General features: G+C 35.4%; 1 long non-coding RNA gene across 1 annotated transcript; it reads left to right on the forward strand.

The window, feature by feature from the left end:
* The first annotated feature begins 282 nt into the window (after positions 1-282).
* Positions 283-3586, forward strand: LOC129464330 (uncharacterized). The gene is made up of 3 exons (XR_008651547.1): positions 283-425; positions 3399-3428; positions 3465-3586. It is a non-coding gene; the product is annotated as an uncharacterized lncRNA (long non-coding RNA).
* The last annotated feature ends 1070 nt before the right edge of the window (positions 3587-4656 follow it).

Below are 4656 nucleotides of genomic sequence, written 5' to 3' on the forward strand. Positions count from 1 at the left end.
GCAGGAATAGGATGTCAGTATTCTAGTGCAATAAAAATTTATTTCTCACTGGTGAATTTTTTTTAAGTCTACCTCACTTTTCAGGACAAGTGTCTACTCTGTGGTGAATCAATAGCCCAAGTTGTTTTAAATCTGTGCTTCCAACATTGCTGTTTAAAGCGGCTTTCCCCATTGCCATGGCAGAGAAAGGGAGAAAGTAGAGAATCATGTATGAACTTGTTATTGCTTCAATGTAGGAATTACACACTTTAGTTCTGTTTCCATATTATTTTTAGGTCTATGAACATGGCTATGACCCACTGCATCTGGATGAGGATCCTTGGCTCCATATACCCAGAAGTGGAAGAGAAACCTGTGTTGGTAGATGGTTGGAAGATCTATCATTAAAACTAATTTATTTCAGTCATCTCTTTCTTTTTCAAAACGTAAGAATCTATATCTAAAGAAAATTAAACAGTTTGTCCACAGCTACAAAATAAACATTCTAAATGATAATAAAGCTTGCACAATAGTTTTCTTAGCAGTGGTTTTTCTTTCTTAGTGATTCATACATATGACATGTCTTAAAACCAATGGCATCATAGATTTGATGAAATGTAGTATAGATAGACATATAGAAAAAAAAAGCAATGATATAGTTTATCTAAAACTATATGTGTATTAGAGTTGTGCTATTATGAAACCAGGCCCAAAACAAGGCACATCTATTTTTAGTAAACACATTTTGTCTTTTTCTCAGACTTAAAAAAAAAAAAACTTTATTGATTACTTACTTTTTGTCAGTAATGATTTTAAGTAATTGCACATGTATTTTTATAAATAGCAAGAAAATACTGTTTAAAAAACAATTAAAAACAAAAATAACATTTCCCACTTAATTAAGAATTTTCCCAGAAATTTTTCACCCTCTGAGGAGGAGATGTTGAGCACTTCAACAGTTTCATTATATAAAGTTGCAATATGAGTTTTGCAACTGCACACAATGTTAAATTCAAGATAGAATACTTGTCTTATTTTCTTATCAGTGCACTAACTATAGTGTATGATTAACAAATGTAACAAATCCTTAATAATATTTACATGTTTCATGAAGTAGCATTAGGATATGGAAAGTAAAATAATATTAATTTTAACAATAATAATTCATAGAATTATGTAAAGTTTACTTGTAGAAAGAAGAGCGAATCTGGATTTTTTTTTTTTTTTTTTTTTGAGACAGAGTCTCACTCTGTCACCCAGCCTAGAGTGCAGTGGCACGATCTCGGCTCACTGCAACCTCTGCCTCTCGGGTTCAAGCAATTCTCTGGCTCAGCCTCCTGAGTAGCTGGGATTCCAGGCGCCTGCCACCATGCTTGGCTAATTTTTGTATTTTTAGTAGAGATGGGGTTTCACCATCTTTGCCGGGCTGGTCTTGAACTCCTGACCTCGTGATCCACCTGCCTTGGCCTCCCAAAGTGCTAGGATTGCAGGCGTGAGCCACCGTGCCTGGCCAAATTTGGATTTTTATAAATGTTACAGGCCTATAAAGAGAAAACTTATTGCTACAAGTATTCCAGAATCCAAATTTAAAAATCATGAGTGAATACGAGTCTGATTTATTTCAGTGTTTCTCATGTCTGCTTGTACATTCAAATGCCCTGGAAAGTTTTCATAGGAATCGAATTACATGAATGCCAACCAAGAGCAATAAAATTAGAATCTCTGGAGCTGCCATATAGGCACTTGCACTTTTTTCAGTTTATCCTGAATTTGAATATTATCTTGCATTTTGGACTTACATTTTTAGACAAGTTACCTAAACTCCATAAGCTTTAATGTACTCCTGTTAAATGGATGATTACAATTTCTACCCCATAGAAGTTGTTCTGAATTGTTGTTAAGTTGGCATTATTCCCAATGGTCTCCTTTACAATGCAGAGAAGAAATGTTAAACCATTTTTATGAGAATCCTTCTCCTTATATAACTAATTCGAACGTCATATAAAGAAAGTGTGGTACAAATGCACTATGGAATACTATTCAGCCATAAAAAGAATGAAATTATGTCCTTTGCAGGGACATGGATGCAGCTGGAGGCCATTATCCTTAGCAAACTAACACAGGAACAGAAAACCAAATAACACATGTTGTCACTTATAAGTGGAGCTAAATGATGAGAACACATGAACACAACAGAGGGGAACAACATACAATGGGGCCTATTGGAGGGTGGAGGGTGGAAATGGAGAAAGGATCAGGAAAAATGACTAATGAGTACTAGGCTTAATACCTGGGTGATGAAATACTCTGTAAAATAAGCCCTCATGACACAAGTTTACCTATGTTACAAACCTGCACATGTACTCTTGAACTGAAAATGAAAGTTAGAAATTTTTTTTTAAATTAGAATATTATAAGGCAAACTAATGTTATAATTTGGCAAGAGGAATAGGAATAAATTATGCAATTCCTGAAGGGGGTTATGGTCGGATGTGTTGACAAATATAAGATACACAAAGCTTGAGATTGCTTATCTCTCACCTGCTTTGATGCTGTTGACAGAAACAGGCAGGCTATTTCTGAAGATGTCAGCAAGTTCCTTTGACAATCACGTGCTCCAGTAGTTTTGGTTAAGGTCTTAAACCACCTTGGTTTTCTGGCTGCATTTCTTGGCCTTTGTTGATTACCTGGCTGACCTTTGTTTCCCTACGTCTTCTTTTCTTTTCTGTAAACTCTAATCCACATGTTAAAGCCTTTCATTCTATTAACCTGACTGAACCTAAATAATATAGCCTTATGGGGAAGTTTAAGAGGATTAACATGTGGACTACAGACCACTAGTGTTCACATTCAAGTAATCTGTCTCAGATTCCAGTGTATTTATTCTCGAGTTTTGCTATGATATATTGTTAGAGAGAAATGAACTTAATAACATCTAGTTTCTTTAACATTCAACCTGGTGTCAGCTCCCTAGAAAAATCCTAATAATGGTTTGCCTCACTGACTAATTTTAATATTAAAACTCACACTAGATACATGTGTAATGCTTTAAAAGAAAATCCAAAATCAAACTAAGCACATATGCTGAGGCTTGGAAGAAACATAACTATAATCTTAATAAGAGCTAATAAAGTTCTCTGTATTTTTGTATTGTTCTGTTGATTATTGATTTCCAATAACAGTCAAATTTGATCAAAGCTTCATCTAGTTTTCTTTCTGAATTAGCTCTTGTGGCCAATGCTAAAGCTTTACAAACACTACAGGATAATTTTTTTTTAAATTATTCTGTAGCCAGAAGCAGTGACATTGAAGCTAACCCAATAGCCCCATCGACTGTTCTTTTGGATAAACATAGAAACTGACCTTTCTGGTCTTAAATCTTGAAACTTATATTTGTTTTATCTGAGTTCCTTCCTCAGGAAAGGACCTTTGGGCAGCAATGAAGGAAGGTAGAAAGGAAGGAAGGATGGAAGGATGGAAGGAAGGAAGGAAGGAAGGTAGGAAGGAAGGAGAAAAATACATTATCCAAGAACTGAAAGTCACCAGATCACCACATCCATGAGATGCCAGACCCCTCATTTATCCTTACTGCTTCCTTGCCCCCTCCCTAGTTTCTATTTTCTTACACATTGTTACATTTCTTCCCTGCTATTTAAACCCCTAGTTTTGGCCCATCAGGGAGATGGATGTAAGACTGAGCTCCCTCTCCTCGGCTGTAGCACCTAATTAAAGCCCTCTTCCTTAGCAATACTTGTCATCGCAGTGATTGGCTTACTGTGCAGTGAGCAGCAGGACCTAGGCCAAATCCCTGGTGTTTTGGTAACAATATCATCAGAATACAGACTCTCAAATATTCAAATTTGTTATTGTCTTCTATTTTTCACTTATTGCCCTCTTTTTGATCATTTACCTCACTTTTACTTTGTATTTATAAAAGGCTGGGAGCAAAGTAGAGAGGGAAAAATTACTTAATTTCTTAAAATAATGCCCTTGTGATTATAATACAGAACATTGTGTTACTGTATTATTAGCTAAAACAAATGTATGAATTTAATAATTAGAACTATTTTCAACTTAGTTTCAACTTATGGCCCAAGAAAATAGAAGTCAGAATCAAACTCCAGCATGCAGAACTTGTTGTAAAACATAGCAGTGCAGGTGAGTTACAATGTCTCATTTTTTTGCGAACTCTCTAACTTATATTTCAGAATATAAATTCTCAGGAGTCAGAATTTGAGACAAGTATTTTTCTGTAAATAAAATCAAATGAGTTTTGTGTACTTTCCATTACCTTCACTCAATATGGGAGGAAAAGATGTATTATCCTATTAATTTCAAGTTAGGAGATCAGGATTTTTCAGAGGAAACAAAGAATAAGTGTCTCATGAAGGTTTAGAAGCATAATGTCCTGGGTTTTGTGCCACAACCAGTGTTGATAAACCAAGATGGCATAAACCTGGCTATATAGTTTCTCTGAGGTGGCATATAAGTTGTCATATCTAAGCCTGTATGTGTTTTCAGCTTTTGTTGGGCAAGTAGTGTGTGTAGCACATTATGTCCATGAATGAAAAAGAGAATTGATGTTTAACTCAACAGGATCAGCTGGATAGGGAAGCTGATTCCAAGTTCCTATGGCCTGAAGAAGTAGCTATTGACTAGCCAGACCTATGTTTTACC

Source organism: Symphalangus syndactylus, chromosome 16 (genome assembly GCF_028878055.3).
Source record: "Symphalangus syndactylus isolate Jambi chromosome 16, NHGRI_mSymSyn1-v2.1_pri, whole genome shotgun sequence".
Lineage (NCBI taxonomy): Eukaryota > Metazoa > Chordata > Mammalia > Primates > Hylobatidae > Symphalangus > Symphalangus syndactylus.